Below are 20,929 nucleotides of genomic sequence, written 5' to 3' on the forward strand. Positions count from 1 at the left end.
TCCGGGGGTATATAAGGGAGAATAGCCTTTAAAGAGTTCCACAAATTGGCACCAGCTGTGGCTTCATTACAGAGCTGGAAGGGGGAGGTGGGTGTGTCCTGGAATTTACAGAAATTACATGAGAAAGGGACGTCTTTTTAGATCTTTTTTTCAACTAGAGGAACTCTCACCTTATTGATAGAATTCCAGAGTGGGAACCAATGGACATGAGGACATCTTTGAAATGTCTGAATATGTTCTTCGACATCTTTGCAAGTGACGAGGAGACCTTGACCTTAGGAGGCCTCGGCCTTCTTTGTAGCCAAAAAGATTTCACCTACAGATTTGGGTTCTCCCTCTTAAAGTCAAGGAGACAGTCCTCCCAAAGGACACCTCCTATCATTTTACCCTCTCATCATACCTCACGTGCTGGGATCTACAAGACCCTCTGTTCCAGTTGTGAGTATCCACTTTGGCCGAGCTAGTCTTGCCACCACAGGAATTCTAGAGCCTGTAGTGCTATTAATAACATCATCTAAGACTGTATTTGCTGCCCTCATGGCCTCTTCCCACCATAACTCACTGAAGCTTTTTACACATTGTATCCATTAAGCTATAGTTCCCAAAGCTCATCTTCTCTAGTGCCATTAATTTTTAGGGGACCAGGCAAACCTTAAACTTGTCCCCCTTAATTGGATCCCTGTGCCCCCACAATCTCTTTGAATGCCTTTCACCATGATCCTTGAATGAGATCTGAGACCACTGCTGGTACCTAACACTTCTTGGCACCTTGTCTGTTCGGTTCTTGGAAGAGGAGGTGGCTATGGAGGTGAGTGGGGATGGGAGTGGGAGGATTTCTCCCTTCACTTCCCTTTTTGTTTTTTCAAATAATGGGTTTTGAGGGGGAGGGAAAGGTTAACCAGACCATTTATTTTCCATCTCCCATCCATAAAATGTTTACCACTCCCCACTGGAAGAATTTAGATCTTTCCTTTGAATCTCCAGGAAAATCTCCCAAACCCAGACCACCACCATGTGGATTCAGCCATCTTCTGATTCACCTCCAGATTGTCTGCTAACTGCTCAAGCCACAGGTTAAGGACGAAATGTTCAATGCCCAAGCAATTAAGTGGGGAACACGTTTATCTAAGCAATTGCATGCAGCTCTGTATCTGCATACAGGGGGTCTCTCCCAAGCCTTTCCAACCTCAGCAAAACAAGACAAAGCCCCAGCGATCTGGGGTATATATCATTCATTCCTTCCTGGGTTCAACACTCATGGCGGATCCCCACCAAGACCATGGGAGAGCAAGGACTGGAGAAATCCTGGAAGCTGAAGTCTGAGGAGGATTTCAAATTCAAGTCAGAGATGAAAGAAACATCTGGACTAGGTCCTCAGGTACATGCAGTATTCTGAACTGAGGCTAGAACCAGAGACCATTCTAATGAAAGGCCTCTACAGGTGGGCTCTCACAGGTGGGCTCCGACTCAGTTTCGTGTATATTCATTCATGAAATAGCTCTTCGGGTCAACATGCAGAAGAAAACCATTTAATAAAACTGACAAGGAGAGGAAAGGGAAGCCAGAAGGCTTTTGAATGGTGAGAGAGGAAGAGCCAGGGCAGAAAACCAAGAATCCCTCCCTGCCCTCCTTGCTGCCAGGGAGGTCTGAGGGACTAGTTTCCACCTGGGATCCCAAGTCCAGAACAAAAGCAGCGGGGCCACGGCGGGGGAGGGAAGGGGGTCCTCAGCACGCGCGTGTGGGGGTGCCGACCGATGGGGGCTTGCGCGCCCGCTGGCGGGGGGCACCTGGCAAGGCGCTGTCCCCAGCTGGACCCCATGCCGACCCGGGTTCGGCCCAGCGTCCGGGGTGGTCCCGGTGCCCTGGGGTTCGCGGGAGTCTGGGCCTCTACAACCCCCCTCCCCGCCCCCAGGTCGCGACCCCCGCTTTTCTGCTCCAGGTGAGGGCGCGGCGCCTGTCACTTTACCTGTACAAAGAGGGTGGTCCTGAGAAGCCTTGGGGCGGGGAGGGGCAGCAGGAGCAGGACAGCGCGGCCTCACGCAGGAGCACATGGGCGCGAGTCCTGTGGGTCCTGCAGTCCCGACTGGGCCGCAGCACAGCACCCTGGCGCTGCGCGCACCTCCTCCGCCAGCCCCTCCACCTCCTCCCAGACTCTCCGGCCACATCCTCCCTGAGCTCACTTCCTGCCTCCTCAATTAGCAAAGCCCCTGCTTTGGGCCGCCTCCAACCCGCCCCCGACCCCCTCCCTCCTGAGGCCCGGGCCTGGGCTGGGGTGCAAAAAGGAGGCAGTCAAGTGAAAAACAATAGGTCTTAGACCTGTAAGAAATTCGAAATAGATGAATTCAGCTACTCAGGCACTGTTTCACATTTTCAGATCTCTGCAGAAAAGGGGTTAACCTTTTTACAGCATGTAAAAGAGAAGACTATAACACATAATATGTGTAAGCATGTAAATATCAAAATATATCCCATTAGTTGCTAAGACACACAGGGCCTATTTTTTCTCTCAAATTCATGAATATGTAGGGGTAATAAGTGTGAAGTGAATGTATACTCTTCACTTGGAAGTCTTTTAGAAATCTAAAATATGACATTCTATGGTTTGTGTCTCCATATTCCTTTATTGCCAGTTTGAACAAATCCACATGCTTTGATTCAAAGGTAATAAATTCCTCTTATTTGGAAAAATGATGTTTATTTTTGTTCTCTCACCCTTTGCAGGTGGTTTCATTTTAGCACACTTCAGAGTTATAATTTCATGCTTATTAAAAACATTTATTATGATCTACATAGATGAATGAAACTTTTATTTTATTAAATTATTTGACAAAAAATCTGTTATTTTTAAAAATGTATTTCCTTTGAAGGGTTATTTTAGAGCATTCAGAGAGGATCTAGGAGTGTGGTATTATGCAGTTTTTAAGTAGGTATGAAATGGTTATTTATATGATTGTTTCTTTAAGGCTTATGTATGTTGTCCATTATATGCTATAAAATATTTTGAAAGTAAATTTAAGGTATGTTTTACGTAGGTTATTTTTTGGAAAAAATTATTGAAATGACTTATGAAATTCAGAATACTCTCAACATTAATTTATTCTGAAATTTACCAATTGTCTATTGAACCTATTATATGGCAGATATTACTTCAGACTACACTGGTAAATGAAATACTTGGCTTTGTAGATCTTTTATTTTCATGGGTGAGACAATTAAAAGCTATAAACCTTAATGAAAATTGCATAGTGCATTAAAAAATGATGAGTACAATGGGGAAAAAGAAAAATTCGATCAGGGTGAGAAAAATCAAGGTTGCTAGGCAGGGGAAGGGGAGTTAAAATTTTTAATAGGAAGATCAGGGTAGTTACAATGAAGCTGACAATTGAACAAAGGTATGGAAAGGTGATGAATTTGCCCAGAACTATCAGCAATAAGGTCACTCCAGACAAAGGAATTGGCTATCTTGAAGGCCATAAGGTTGGATCATGCCTGGCATATCTGAGGAATAGCAAGGAGGCCACTGTGAGTGACTGAAGAGTAGCAGGGAAAGAGGTCACAGAGGTTAAATGAGTGGCTAGATCATGTAAAAGCTTAGAAGTCATTGTAAAACTCTGGCTTTTATATTTGGAAACTTACTGTGTGATAGAATTTCTGCTAATAACGGAGAGTTCAAATGTCCATAAAATTTCAAGGATTCTTATTCTAGTAAGACAGAATAAAGAAAAAGAGTTCATATTTTCACATGGTGTAACAAATGCTCGGAGATCCAAGTGTAGGAAGCTATGGGAGCACAGAAGAAGGCACTAAAATCACACCAATATATTTGATGACTGTGACTATATATAAATTTGTATTTTCTTGATTTTTTATAGTCATGGAATCACACAGTATATACTATTCATTGCCTGGCTTTTCTTTGAGAAAAGCATCATTACTTTGAGAATCTCCAATTGTAAATAGTTCATTTTGATGTTGAATAGTAATCTCTTTAATGAATAGATCATAATTTGTCTTTGCTCTATGGATGGACATTGATGAACATTTCCACTGTTTTCAATTCTTAAAAATAAAGCTGCTATGAAATTCATATACAAGTCCTTGTATGAACATAGGGTTTGTTTCTCTTGGTTAAATGCCTAGAAGTAAAATGGCTATTTGTGTAACTGCAACATATTTTGCATTTAAAAAATTTTTCAAACTATTTTCCAAAGTGGTGGTATCATGATATATGCCAACAACAGTTTAGATTTTTTGTTGCTTCCCAATCTAGCTCAGACGAAATACAATTAGCCTTTATAATTTTAGCCATTCTAATAGATATGTAAGCATGTCTCATTATGATTTTAATTTGTATTTCTTTAATGTCTAAATGTTGAGAAATTTGTCATGTGCTTATAAGCCATCCATATCCTTTTGGTGACATGTCTCTTCAATAATGTTCTTCACATGTAAAATTGGATACTCTGTTTGGTTATTAGTAAGGTTTTTTATTTTTATTCATTTTTTAATAATCAGAGTAGATGTCCATTATCAGATATATAATTTGCAAATCCCTTCTCCTTCTTTACGGTTTCTCAATGGAGCTTTGATAGCTGTGTCTTTCAAGAAATATGCTACTTCTTTCCTGGTACACGGAGGTATGACTAGAACATTAACAATGTTGACCTTTGCAAAGAAAATCATGGCTTAAGATATAGGTAGTCTGCGCGTGTTGGGAGTGTTCTGTAATATCAAGCATATCTAGTTAGTTGATAACTTTGTTCAAGTCTTACATATCTTACCAATTTGATGACCATTTGTCTATATAATCTTAAAATAAGGGTGTTGAAATTTTTTTCCATTTCTCTTCTAAGGAAGAAGTTATGATTTTTGTTCATAGTTTTTCCCTATATATCCCCAAATCTGTTATTAAGTAGTAAGAGTCAAGAATTATTATACTCCCTGATGACTTCATCCTTTTACTCTTCTGTAATTTTGACTTGATCTTTATGTCTGATAATGAAATTTGCTTTAAAATCACTTTTCATTATCTCGATATAACCACCAAAGTTATAGTGTGATTAGTGTTAATATAGCATATTTTTTCTTTTACTTTTTAAAGCACTTCTATATTTAATTCTGACAAAGAAACAAAACAGCTTTTTAACTCTGGAAGCATCTTTCTATATTATCTTTTTGTTTTTAAATAAAGCAGTAGCAATTTTTGTTAAGGGACCTAAAATGAAAGTAGCTTCAGAAATTTATTTATTTATTTATTTATTTAGTAAAACATTTTATTTTGTTTATTGACAGCAGGAGAGAGAGAGAGAGAGAGAAGAAGAAGAAGCACACAAGCAGGGGGAATCACGTGCAAAGGGAGAGGAAGAAGCAAGCTCCTTGGGGTGCAAGTAGTCTCATGCAGGGCTGGATCCCTGTACACTGGAATCATGACCTCAGCCAAAGGCAAACATCGGCTTAAACAACTGAGTCATCCAGACACCCCTAGAAAATTAAAACTAAAAAGACCTTTTAAAAACATTTTGTTTCTTTCTTGTATTTTTTTTAAATATTTTATTTATTTGACAGACAGAGAGACAGGAAGAGGAACTATAAGCAGGGCAGAGGGAAAAGGAGAAGCAGGTTTCCCACTGAGCAGAGAGCCTGATGTGGGGTTCCATCCCAGGACCCTAGGATCATGCCCTGAAAAGAAGGGACACTTATGGAGGAAGCCACCCAGACACCTCTTTTCTTTGTTTTTAATATATGGCAACTGATGCTTCCCAGCCACGAGGAGCTTATTACCCATTGATTAAATCTTTGATAACAACCTATTTACAAAGGTGTGTAAATATATACTTACTCAGATTTATACACTTTGTGTTTTCTTCATAGTTTGGGGCTGGACCCCATGGTCACAACACTGCTTCCAGTCTTTGCCTTTCCATCTTCTGATACCAGGTATTTGGTCAGCAAAGCAAATTAGTATCAAAATTAATAAGCCCTTGGCACCATATCTCTGGAGCAGGGGTTGCTCTTAGCCAAGGCCCAGAGCAGTTGACCTCCCCTCGCTAGTGCTATAGCCCCAAGGACTAGGTCCCTACCACCAGAACTCAGTCTTACATGTTATGCTAAGCAGACAAAACCAAAACAGGAAAGCTCCGACAGCTTTCACTGGCATGCCTCATCTCCCACTCCCTCGACGTCCAGGCAGTACCAGATGACAGGGAGGGGTCTTGGTCCAACATATGGGAGGGAAGGAAGTAGCCACGAGCAAGTACCTACCTCTCTGTTCCTTTCTTTCATGAGCAGGTTTTAAGGAGGAGGAAGAGGAAGGGGAAGAGAGGTGAACTTCAAGGGGTGAAGGCCTCAGGTAGGCAGCTGGCTCCTGCCAGTAGGAAAGCGACAAAGGAGAAGGCAGTGAGTCTTTCAGGGAGGGTGGGGGGTAAGGGTTACAGCTTATGACGGAATCTGGACAGGAGTAATAGGGATACTAGTCATTTGAGTGCACCATTGGCAAGCTGGGCTGGGTGTCAGGGCAGATAGGCCTCCCTGGGCAACGGCACATGAGAGAAGGTGGAATTCTTTGGGTGTTGGGAAAGCATAGACAGTATTGTTCCAGGGCCAAGGACAGGTCCGGGTACTCCTGGTTGGAGGTCAAGGCCACAGTATGATCCAGGTCTTCTACCAGCAGCTCGAAGGTACCACATGCCAGCCACCCCTCATTATTGTGTAAAACTCTCTGGTGCACTTATTGGCTTATCCATCAAATGACTCCTTCAGCAGCTTGAAAACCACCTCCACAGGCACTCCAGGATATGGGAGGCTTCCAGAGTGAAAATTTTGCACAGGATCACCCCAAAAGACCAGAAGTCACTCTGGTGGATGTAGATCTGGTCAAACATGGCCTTAGGGACCATCCACTTCACAGGCAGTCCACTGTCGGTTGTCTTTTCATAGTAACTGATGTGGTGATATCTCTGGCAAGGCTGAAGTCAGAGATCTTCATCATGTTGTCCTTTGTCACCAGCACTTCCCTGGTGGCCAGGTCTTGGTGTATGCACTTCTTGGAGGCAAGGTACTCCATGCCTCAGGCTACCTGGTAGGCACAGGATACCAGGTCCTTGGAGGAGAGTTGCTCTGCTGCATTGTGGCTGATATTGTAACAGTACTCCAGGTCAGGAGGCCTCTGGGCCTGCAGGTACTCCTGTATGTTGTCTTTGGAGGCATATTCCATGAGAGTGTACGAAGGACCATCCTGTGTGCAGGACCCAGCAGGTTGATGGTGTCCTTGTGCTGTCCAATCATCTTCATCATCTCCATTTCTGAGATTAGGTTTGATAGGTCTTTCTCTGTTGCATCTTACTTCAACAATTTCTCAGACACTTTAGTCAAATGGTTGGATTTGTCTTTGTCCAGCCAAATGACCTCCTCCAACACTACCTGCCCAAAGTAGGCCTGTCTTAGGGGTCTGCCTAAACTGCCTACAACCAGCCTGCCTCAAGGCAGTTATGAACTCGATTATCCTCAAAAACATTAAACCACAAGCTAAAAATTCTCTTCACTAGGTCTCTGTCTCAGGTCTAATTTTCTTATCTTTCATCATTTATCTTTTTCCTAATTCTTATTTTCAGTATAGTTTATTTTGCTTCCAGGTGTTTCCCCTGGTTTCTGTATGCTGTTTCAGAGGGAAGAATTATCCTGTCATAAAATTATTTCTTGAGCATTCATTACATCTCTCAGTTAAAATGGGTTCTTTTATGGTATTGATTCATTTGAGTTTTCTCAAAATGGGAAGAATTTTCAAAATGGTGTTTTCCTCAAGGTTCAGAGTATGTCTTAGCCTCATCTTTACTCTTTTTGAAATTCACTTTTCAAATTCTTGTCCCTCTTTTTATCTTTTTAAATTAAAATGTTTAATTTTTACTATTTTTTAATTTAAGTATAGTTGATATTCAGTGTTGCATTGGTTTCAGGTTTTCAATATCTCCATACATTATTCTATGATCACTGCAAATATAGCCACCATCTGTCACCATATAACACTATTGTAATATCATTGAGTATATCCTCTACCCTGTCCCATATCTCTTTTTAAAATCTCTGATTTTTATGTTTTCTGTTATTCCAATTTTTGACCATCATTTTACTTGGTTACATTAATAAAATATGCCTGATTACACACTCTTTGCTGAACACCATAGCATTTGATTTATAGTAGTCTTCTTCTTCTTCTTCTTTTTTTAAATTAACATATAATGTATTGTTTGCCCCAGGGGTACAGGTCTGTGAATCGCCAGGTTTACACACTTCACAGCACTCACCACAGCACATACCCTCCCCAATGTTCATAACCCCACCACCCTCTCCCTACCCTCCCCACCCACCCAGCAACTCTCAGTTTGTTTTGTGAGATGAAGAGTCTCTTATGGTTTGTCTCCCTCCCGATCCCATCTTGTTTCATTTACTCTTTTCCTGTCCCCCAAACCCCACATATTGCACCTCCATCTCCTCATATCAGGGAGATCATATGATAGTGTCTTTCTCTGGTTGACTTATTTTGCTAAGCATAATACCCTCTAGTTCCATCCATGTCAACGCAAATGGCAAGATTTCATTTCTTTTGATGGCTTCATAGTATTCCATCATATATATATATATATATATATATATATATATATATATATATATATCATTCGTTTGTTGATGGACATCTAGGTTCTTTCCATAGTTTGGCTATTGTGGATATTACTGCTATAAACATTTGGTGCACGTGCCCCTTTGGATCATATAGCAGTCTTCTTTACCTCTATCAGAACCCCAGGAAGCTTTATTGATTTATTTACTCACATAAACAGATAATCCAACACAACGTTTTTTGATGTTCAAATGTATTATAATGTCTTACCGCTTAACACTATGCTTACTGCTCTCTTTCACTGTCTGACTAAATCCTCATTAACACTATGCCATTTAATGAGGAAGAACATTTGAACTCAGAGTTCTCTCCATATCAGGGAATGAAGACTCCACCCTTCTGTTTGTGCAGGTAAAACAAATGTTGATATTGTCTGTCCTGCACATACCCCATCCTGTTCACCAGAATATTCACCATCCAAATGTATACAAAATGAAAACCATACCTCACCACTTCTATTACCACCCAGCATGCTAAAAACACCATCATATGTTCCTGAATTATTGACTTGATTGATAACCCACTTCCACACATACTGCACTCCTTTCTCCCTGCAAATTTATTTTGGTACAGCAATTTAACCTAAAAATCAAGTCAGATGATTTTATTCTTTTGGTATCTTCCCCTTTCATATTAAATAAAAACTGAAGGCGTTTCAATGTACTAGAAGGTCATACATCAATACGTTCTTCCTCTCTCCACCACTATGAACTCCTCATTGGCCTCCTTGCTTTTCCTCAAAAGTAACAGACCAGCTGTTCACACAAAGTCTATATACTTACTTGCTCTGCCTAGAGCAATCTTTTCCTTTAATATTTGTATAACACTCTCCTTCACTTCCTGGGTCTTTGTGCAAAAAACATCTCCTAAATGAGATATAACCACCCAACACAAAATAAAATTAACTTTCATCCCAGCATTCTGCAATGGCTTTTACCTTTCTTGTATTTCTTTGTAACACTTATCACCATCAACCATCAATCATTATTCTATTACTGGTTTATTTTCTTATTTGAGACAGAGAGAGAGAGAGAGAGAATTGGGAGGGTGCGCAGAGGAAGAAGAAAACACCCCACTGCCTAGAAAGCCTGCTGGGGAGTTACATCCCAGGACCCTGAGGTCATGACCCAAGCCAAAGGCAGTCACTCAATGGACTGAACCACCGAGGTGCCCCTCTATTATTGGTTTATTTCACTATTATATTTCAAAAGAATGTAAGCTCTTTGTGGTCAGGTATTTTATATGTTTTATTAATTGAAGTATTCTCAGAAAGGTAGCTGGCAGATTGTAAGGGCTCACTAAACTGTATTTTGTTGTTATTATTGGGCTCCTTTATGGGCTTTACCTCTTACGCTAGAAGTCTATCCTTCAGATGTAAGTAATAAGATAGGGCCCTGCTGCCTGTTCAAATGTGTAAAAAGCCTGTATTAAGTGGATATTTTAAAAGCTAAATGAATGGCTTAATAGTTGTATATAGGGGGAAAGGGAACATATTATCCACAGTTTAGAAGTGGAGTTCTTTTATAGAGTTCTTGTACAAGCCTACACTATTGAACGATAATGGGCAGTTGTACATTCCAATTATACAAACATTTTGGTAATTTATATCCTTTTTTTGTAATTCATGACTGGATCATTTAATTCCTTAGGAGCATTATAGCATTTCAACTTTTCATGTTCAATAAACTTATTGGGGTTGCTCCCTTTTTTATTCAAATGGAGAAATAGTCATGATTTAATCTAAATAAAGAGTTACTGATTGTATTGTTTTCTAGGAATGAGTCGTACATGCTAGTTTAAAAGTTTTGTTAAATTCCCACGTCTGTCACTGATAAAAGCGTTTTGTAGATTAGTAACTTGATCAAACGGAAAAGTTATGTAACACCAATTGTTATACTATATTTGTTTCCATCTTGCATTGTAATAGCACCCATCTTAACTCTATTTAAGACAAATCATTGCCAGATGGATTTCTGGCATTGATTGCATGATATGAAATCTAGTATAACTGAAAGTTTTTGGTTTTAGTAGCATATAAATCAATTTAGAAAAATATATGTATTTGAATATAAGATAAAGTTTTAAATTATTTGGCAATAGTAAACTGAACTTTTTTTTGTAAATTTTTATTTTCTAAAATTTCATTGAGCTCTTTTGCAATAAGAAACAAGTTACAAAAAATTAAGGTTTATTTACCCCAATTCAAAATTATTAGGAATATAATCATAGAGGTTGAAGTATTTAAAATATTGAGCCCAAAATATTTTATTAGGTAAATTCATGAATGCTGAGCATTCACTGTTAAAATATACTAATACTATTATAGACTGGTAGAAGCCTAAAATCAAATATTTATTAAATATTTATATCCATCTCTTTTCATGGCTTGGTAATTAATTTCTCTAGCATTAAATAATATTCCATTGTTTGCCTATACTACACTTTATTTTTCCTTTCACCTATGGAAGGATATCTTGGTTGCTTCCAAGCTTTTGTCAGTTATGAATAAAACTACTATAGACATCTTTGTGGGTATAGATTTCATCTTCTTTGGATGAATACCAAGAACTGCTACTGCTGAATCATCTGGCAAGAATATGTTTAGTTTTGTAAGAAACTGCCAAGTTGTTTTCCATTCTTTATTCTCAATAGACATGGAAGAACATTCCTGTTGCTCCACATCCTCACCAACATTTCATGTTCTGTTGTCAGTGCTCTGGATTCTGGGTATGTACTGGTGTCTCTTTTTTCTTTTAATTTGCATTTTCCTGATGACATATGATGTGAAGCATCTTTTTATATGCTTATTTGCCATCTGTAATATTTTCTTTTGTGAGGTATATGCTAAGGTCTTTGGCTCATTTTTAATCAGGTTTTTCCCCCATTGTTGAGTTTTAAGGGGTCTTTGTGTATTTTTGATTCACAGTCCTTTGCCAGATGTGTATTTTGCAAATTTTTTCTCATAGTCTGTGCTTTGCCTTTTCATTCTCTTGGCATTGTGTTTCACAGAGTAGACATTTTTAAATTCAGTGCTTATGCTTTTGTAGCTAAAGTTATTGCCAAAACCAAGGTCATTTAAATTTTCTTCTATATTACCTTCTACATATTTCATGTTTAGGTTTATAATCCAATCTGAGTTAATTTTTGTGAAGAGTGTATGATATCTGCCTGGATTTATTTTATTTTATTATTTTATTTTATTTTATTTTATATTTTTACATTTAGCTTCACCATTACTCCAGAACCATTTATTTAAAAGATTGTATTTTGCTCTCTTGTATTGCTTTTGCTTTTATATTAAATATAAAATATAATTGATAATATATATTCTGTTGCTTTTTTCTAGTCTTTCTGTGGTATTACAATACCTTGCTTACAATTATCGTTATGGTAAACTTTTTTTTAAAGATTTTATTTATTTATTTGACAGAGAGAGAGATCACAAATGGGCAGAGAGACAGACAGAGAGAGAGATGAGGTGAAGCAGGCTCCCTGCTGAGCAGAGAGCCCAATGCGGGACTCGATCCCATGCCTCTGGGATCATGACCTGAGCCGAAGGCAGAGGCTTAAACCACTGAGTCACCCAGGCACCCCATCGTTATGGTAAACTTTGAATTCAGTCCTCAGTCTTTGTTTTCCTTCAACACTATGTTGACTACTGTGAGTCTTTGCCTCTCCATATAAACTTTAAAATAAGTTTGTTAATATTAAAAAAAAGAACTTGCTGGAATGCATTAATTGTATAGATAAACTTGGAAACCAGTGACCTCTTGAGCTTAGCAGGAGATAGACCATGGACATCAGTTGTCACAGTTGTGCCTCTGGCAGAACCTATTGCAAATCCCTAGGCAAAATGAGACCTCAAGGATCTGAGAGAATGTCTAAGAAGTACTTGATATATCCCTTGGGTATGGTTTATTGAAGTGTCCACCTGTCTGAAAGCTGGGGAATTTAGATAAGGGAGGGAAAATTAGTTATGATAAAACATATCAACAAACATCAATAAATTTTGTAAAACTAATTGTCATGGCTCATATACACTATGACCTACAGAGGGACCATCAGAAGGAAAGCATCAGTTATGTTTATTGTGAAATTTTTTATTCAAAATAAAGCAATGTAAGGGGAAGACACAATGAGAAAATTACCATTTTTTAAATGGTTAAACTTCTTACACAATGGAATAGGTTTTATATTCTAAGTAGTATATTGAAAAGTCAAACATTGGGGCGCCTGGGTGGCTCAGTGGGTTGGGCTGCTGACTTCAGCTCAGGTCATGATCTCAGGGTCCTGGGATTGAGCCTCGCATCGGGCTCTCTGCTCCGCAGGGAGCCTACTTCCCTCTCTCTCTGCCTGCCTCTCTGCCTACTTGTGATCTCTGTCTGTCAAATAAATAAATAAAATCTTTAAAAAACAAAAGAAAAGAAAAGTAAAACATTAAAAAATAAAATTTTAATTAAAAATTATGTAATTAAAAAAAAAGGTTAAAAATAGCAGAACCATTTTTCTTATAAGTGGAAAATATATTGTATATATATCTATCAAAAATAACTTGTCATGGAGGCGCCTGGGTGGCTCAGTGGGTTAAAGCCTCTGCCTTCGGCTCAGGTCATGATCCCAGGATAGTTGGAGTCCCACATCAAGCTCTCAGCTCAGCAGGGAGCCTGCTTCCTCCTCTCTCTCTCTGCCTGACTCTGCCTACTTGTGATCTCTGTCAAATAAATAAATAAAATTTTTATTAAAAACATTTTTTAAAAATAACTTGTCATGTCTGGAATCAGGAGCATATGGAAAAAATAATATCTGAGGTCAATACTTCTGCCATGTTTTGTGCCTTGTTAATATTTTTAAACAGTCAGGCAACTTTTAGCTTTATTGAAATATCTGCTAAGATACCAGCAGTGCCTTTTGGAGCTCTATGACTATAAAAATTAATTGCAAATATTCAAAATGTTTGCTATGGTGTCACTATTTAGGGCCACCACCAAGTATGTTTCAGAAGTAAGCATAACTGTTACTCTTCCATAAGGCAAAAGGGCATATATTCAGGAGTTCCATCTGCTGTACCAGGAGGTGAATCAAGTAATGATTTTTGTCTATAAAATAATTCACTTTTCAATCTAACATTCCTCATTCCACATTATAATAATAAAAACTAGGAAGAGACTAAAACAAACAAACAACTACAACTACAACAACCAGCTTTTCCTTCAGTGGAAAAGTAAATATAACCTTATGAGAATCCTGAAATTTATTTTTAAATATTTTTAAGATAAACGTTTTTGTTAGAAAACCATATATTTTATATTACTAAGAAATACCAGGCAAAGTTTTATTAACTTCTAAAAAGTCTAGTTACTTCTATTTATCTATTAACTCATCTCTTTATGAAGTAGAACATGATCACACCTATTGTATCTACCCAAGTTTGTATGCTTTGGTTATTTTATGTTTGCTATTTCCTTGCTTAATTTTTACAATATTTGATACATAATAGTATCTTTAAGTCCATCTATGGTTTCACAGAATTTGTTTGAACTTCATAAAAATGTACCATACTTTTTGCACTGTCCTTGTTTTACTTCTCTATTAGCTTTCCAAGATTTATTCACTTTAGAGTGTGTAGCTATCATTTATTTTTATTCCTCCATAATGCTACGTTCACAAATTTGTATTTATCTGTACATTTAAAAATATCTTAATTATATACCATTTCTCATCTCACGTAACACTCATGTTACTTCTACACTGATCAGATATTATGTAACTGAAAACCACAACTCAGCAACAATAGAACACCATTTTTCAAAATTAAATGGCTTACCAGAATTCTTTAATTCTATCCTTTATTTGTATTAGATGACCCTTTATTCTGGTATTTGGCATTGTTCATATGGAGGAAAGCTTATAAGTTGATATTCCATAAATAGAAGGATTTATTATGATTGATTAATTATTTTCATTTAGAATGCATAGAATATGGTTGATTTAATATTTCTTTCTTACCCTCTGCCTGGAACATAATGCTCTCTAAGTAATAGCCACTAAAATATTAAGTTAATTACCGAGACTTTAAACTGCATATTAATAGGAATAACATACAGAACTCTTCTCAGATTGGGACACCTGGGTGGCTCAGTCAGTTAAACGCCTGAACCTTTAGCTCAGGTCATGATCTTAGGGTCCTGGAACTCAGTTCTGCAACAGATTCCTTGCTTAGCCTGGAGTTTGCTTCTCCCTCACCCTGCTGCTCCGCCTGCTTGTGCTCTCTCTCACTCTCTCTCTTACAAATAAATAAAATTAAAAAATAAATTCTTCTCAGATAGCTAATATAGAATATCGTCTTTGTATTCATCAAAGGGAAAGTGCCATATGATAATGAAATTCAGACTACTTCAAATTTATTTTTTAACCAGTAAGAAAGTACTGGAAACAAGCCAAAAATGTCTTCAATGAATTAAAGAAATAGATTGATTTTCAATATCTTAATGTTTCTAAAATAAATTGCAAGATTTTTATACTAGATATCAGTGTAAATATTCATTATACAAGGAGATTCTAAAAATAAACCCGAGAAAACTACTTGACATATATGATGAGAGAAACGAGTTTGACAAAAGTCAGTTTGGGTAAAACTTACAATACCTACCACCTGAAACTCTTGTTCTATAATTTAATTATTTTAATTTACAAAAATACAAAAATAATATGTCAGAGTAAGTATATTGATAGCTTTGAAGGTATGCTCTGGTTGTGCACTGTTTACTATTTAAAGGGGAATCAAATATGTGATGCTTATGGTGTGACTATATTAAAATTCAACAAGTTCAGAAGCATACGAAGAATAGAATAAAGACAAAAGATGACCCTTACTTATCCTAAAGATAGACAATGGTATATATGTGCTAGTTGGGGAGAGAATCCAGTCAGTAGATGGAGGATGTGGTAGTGGAAAAAAAAAGACACAACGTTTTGGTTGAAAGTTTAGCACTATATTTAACAAAGTGAAATTGTGTGTTAATAGCCTTGAATAAAATCCAAAAAATATTTTCAATTTATTGAAGATTATTTAGGAAAAACTTGAAAAATACAACTTGATAAGGATTCCAATAAAAGATTCATAAGCAATACAAGTTTCAGAATTTTTAGTATATTTTCCCTAAAAAGCCATTTGATTTAAATTAAAAAGAATTCTATTTACCTGCCACTTAAATAAGAGGAAATTATTTGGTTTTGTAATAAGTCAATAAAATAAATTAACATATCTTTAGAAAACAGATATGCACACTAATTTAAAAAGAATAGTGCTTAATCTGTTCAGCAAACATTTGTAAAATTCCTTGCCATCAGCTAGCTCTGGAGTTCTGCTAGGTGAGTAAGGCCATGTATGTCACTGCTCAGAGTACTGACGCAGAGCAATTGTCCCCTTCACGTCCATGTTTTGCTGTTGATATGTCATGCTATGTTGTTTAGAGATCCATAGATGGCCCTACATGAAGGCCTTTTTTTGTGTGTATATGGGTGACTGTGATTTACCTTTCAAATAAGATGGCTCCTGATTTACAATGATTCAACTTATGATATATTTGGCAATGATGTGAAAGTGAAAGTGATTCAGTAGAAACTGTACTTTGAATTTTGAATTTGGGTCTTTATAAAAAGGGCCAGTGACATGTGGTATGGTGCCATCTTGTGATGCTGGGCAGCGGCAGTGAGCCACAGCTCCCAGTCAGCTAGAAGATTACAGGGGTGAACACCTGATATTCTTACAAGCATTCTATATATAACCATTCTTCTTTTTTTTAGTGTAATATTTAATAAACTGCATGTGATATTTGATACTTTGTTATAAAATAGGCTTTGCTTAAGATGATTTTGCCCAAATGCAGGCAAATGTAAGTGTTCTGAGTATGTTTAAATAAGCTTAAGGCAAGCTATGATATTTGATAGTTTAGGGGTATTAAATGCATTTTCAATTTTTTATGTGTTTCTCTGTACATAGCCCCCTTGTAAGCTGAGGAACATCTCTATATGTATATGTAGCCTTGGTATGGCTTACATATTATTGGCATGAAACATCTAGAACAGTACGTGTGCCATATAATTGTCTACAACAACCAACAAGTTTCTTGAAAACTTGTGCCAAAGGGGTTATGTCTTTAAGGATTCTTGTTTCAGAAGGGTTCTCTCAAACGTAAGATTTTTCAGAAGTTAAGTGAAAATCTGACCAAACTCAAAATTTTTCCATTTTCCCTAGTGAGCAAAGATAGCTAAAATCTATCTGCCATTTTCAACACTGTACTCAACGATTGTAATTCTAATTTAAGAACAGATTATTTATATCAAAACCACATGTTGGCCTAATCTTATACAATATTCATAAATCTCACTCAGAGCCTTGGACACTTTTATTTGTTGAGTCTATATGGTACTACGGACATTCATCTTTTTTGACCTCATAGCTTCATGTATGTCTATACTTTTGAAAATACATGCATCATAGTTCCATTGTAAAATGTCTGGGTTATAAAATGTGCTATGCTATCAAAATGGTAATAAGAACATACAAATGACCTGATGTAATGAACTGGACCAGATTGCCAGATATCACATTTCATACCAGAAAGATTCAGTGGTAAGTTTTAAAATGGCCAGCTATACTTCGACTGAATTATAACTCATTTAACTTCTTTCTTTGTGTACAGTATTATACATTAGTCAGTATTATAGTAAATAAGTACTTTGGACAGATGTAAATATGCTGTAATAAAAAATGTTTTTCTTCTTTCTTTTAGTCCTTTTTACTTGTAAGACTAGCCACAAATACCATGCCTCCCCCAAAATAATTTGCAATCCAAATTTATCTCTAAATAAATTTATTGCACAGAAAAAAAAAAAATATATATATATACACTTACAGTAGACATGTTCAAAAATAGTTACACAACAGCAGGGCCCTATATGTAAGCAGTATAGTTGTTTTGTTTTGTTTTGTTTTTTTCTTTAAAAAAAAAGAGTTTATGTGAAATATTGGAATTTTATTTCCTGGCCTAGTATTTCAAGATAGTTAACTACACTTACGGTGTCAACAGCCTCTTGTTGGCAGTATGATTTTATTGGCTCCATGGAATAACAGCAAGAATTTACTATTGCTTCTTTCTTTTATGACACACACAGAAAAAAGAAATTGACACATTTGCTCAAGACCAACCAGAATCATTTTAACCTATCAAAATTGATGGGAGGCCTTCAATGCCAACGTCACTGCTGGGTTTTCACAATTCATTGCAGACAATCTGCTACTCCCATTAAGATAAAGGAGAGAAGAGTCATAATCAGGGAAGAAAGCTGGATTAATACTTGTAATTATCATTGAATTATTTAGCCTGCTATAGGATTATTATTATTAGTGTCATTTGATAATTTTCTCTCATTTTATTAAACACAACGGTGAGTAATTACCCTACCTAATATTTCTCTGTATTGGCTGACTAGCTAGCAAACATTCATGAAAATATCCATTAGCCACACATATAAAATGCTGCATTATGATGCTGTTAAATCAGAACATACCAGTACCTGATCCTGTAGCTCTATGAGGATTTGCAAATCAATTAATTCTATGTTTATTGGATTCTTCACATACAATTAGAAAATTTATAATAGAGTCCATGAACATTATTAGTTTTACCATTTTAAACCAGCAATCACACTTTGATTTTTACAACAAAAGCAGAAATATAAACACACACATTTGGATCAGTTTTCTGTTTGTCTGTCTGGACTTCAAAATCCTATTCCTCAAGATAATGCACACCAAAGTTCTGGATTAAACAAGAAATTAGATGGCACCTGAACACTTGGTTTAATATTCTCCAAAGGACTAGGCAACTTATTTCTTACATGATGACATTGTTTTACAAAGATCCACACTTTTATAATGTTAGTATTTTTAATAATCAATAAAGTCAATTAATCATGATTAAAAATCAAACATAAAAATTTCTACTTTTTGCTTTTGCCCCCTCCATTTAGAACTTATTTATAGCCTGATAATTCAAAGGTCCCTATGTTTATGAAAATCTGGACAGAAATAGCTCTAAGATCCCATTCAGAACTTGATATTAATCTAAGTCTTTTGGCTCCATTTATCCTGAGAGCAAAGAGTAGGACAAAGGGTTTGAGTACTGTTAGTTTATCTGGGAGATTACCCAAGGTAGAAAAGAATGGGAAAGTGATACAGTGAAGAAGCAACTTTGTCAAAGAGGTACATTGTTGATATAATTGTTGTGGATAGAAAATGAAGGCTTGCTTTTACTGAAAGGTCCTGAGAAACTTCTTTAAGTTGTCCTCATGAAGACCTGAAAACTGACAATTTTACCTATGGTTCTTATTTCCACTTCACTGAGAGCTGTCCTCAGAGGACATTAACTCTCCTACACTTTTGGGTTGTGTTGGAGACATTCTAAAATGAGAGAGAGAACATGAGATGCTATCAGTGTTAAGTAACTGCAATTTCCCATGGAACTATCCACCACAGGTTTGGCTATAATCAGGTGTTGGGCCTTGATATCAGAGGGATTTGAGGCAGTATCATTTTAGGTTAATTATTATATCTGAAATTTCCAGAAACTCCAACTGATGAAACTTTGATTATAAATCTACAAATATAACAATAAATCTACAGTATTCAAATTATTTTCATAGAAATACACAAACAAAGCATCAATTGATTAATATTTAAAGGTTACAAAATACTGAACTGAAAGAATTTGGTCATAGAACAATGTGTAAGAAGTAGAACTTAGGTTTAGGTTAGAACTCAGGATGCATTTGAGACTCAGTTAGGAAATTCAATGGAGGGACGCCTGGGTGGCTCAGTCGGTTAAGCCACTGTCTTCGGCTCAGGTCATGATCCCAGGGTCCTGGGACCGAGCCCCAAATCAGGCTCTCTGCTCAGCAGGGAGCCTGCTTCCTCCTCTCTCTCTGCCTGCCTCTCTGCCTGCTTGTCATCTCTCTCTGTCAGATAAATAAATAAATAAAATCTTAAAAAAAAGAAATTGAATGGATGTCTGACTATCTTATAGGTTTGCTAAAAATCAGTGACTTTGTGTTCACGTGTGGCTATGCAGGAATTTTTAACTTTCTCTAAGAAGTTATTAGATTTGATTATATAAGGGCAGTAAAGGATGGGGAAAAGCAAAGTACAAACCCCATAAAGACAAAGACACTGAGTATGAGAAAAGAGTAATAGATAAGAAGAATCAATGCATTTGAGGAAAATGGGAATTGAAATACACAATGATTGTTGACTTTTTTAGATGGAGAAAACAAAACTAGCTTGCAAGAAGGAAATAACAGAAGACATGTTGTGATGTGATACAGAATCCTGGAAAAGGCAGTAACGTGGATTAAAGGAGTAGGGAGAGCATATCAGGTAATTTGGATAGGAAGGAGTTAGGAGATAATTGCTTGATAAATTTTATATGGCCCACTTAAATGCACAGATTTCTCTTCTTTAATTTATATGGAGAACAGGGTGTCCTTTCTCTTCCCTTTCAGAGCACCAGAGGTGTACTCTTTCAGACTGAAAACCTGAAAAGCTCAGGACTCAGTTGCTTAAGCACAGCTGAGAGGACATATTTCAATTAAGATTTACATTTTGCTGTAGGTAGTAGACTGTCAAAAGTGGTTTAACCGTATTTTTTCATTTAACAAGAAGACTACAGAGAGTGTTTTCTGGTGTTGGTTCAGAGTCTTAAGAAAGTCAAGTGAAGTATCTTAGAGGTTTTCATGGCTTTTTAGTCACAGTTGCAAAAATTGCTGTTGGAGTTCTCACTATTAAGTCCACATTTCTGGCAGAAAGATAGAGGTAAAAGAGAATGATATCTTGTACGACTGATACTTTGTCATATGGTTACAATGTAACTAGAAAAGAGACAATAAAATATTTGATGTTGTTTTAAGTTTCCTTGTTGTCAATCCCTCAGTGCTTTCTGATATTAAAGGAAAAAGTAGATGGATATTGACCTGGCAAATATCAATACCTGTCAGTCTCTCTTGGATAACCAATATCTCTATAATCTCTTCTTCCCAGTAAAAAAGAAATAAAATATATTCATAACCCACACTGTGCCATCTCAAGTTACTGCACCAAGATAAAATTACAATGATTTTCAGTTGTTCCAAATCGACAGAATACTCTTCCTTATGAAATCGTGTCTTATAAGATAGATAATTGGCTTGCTACCAATA

The sequence above is a fragment of the Mustela nivalis genome (genome assembly GCF_964662115.1).
Source record: "Mustela nivalis genome assembly, contig: HAP1_SCAFFOLD_330, whole genome shotgun sequence".
Classification (NCBI taxonomy): Eukaryota; Metazoa; Chordata; class Mammalia; order Carnivora; family Mustelidae; genus Mustela; species Mustela nivalis.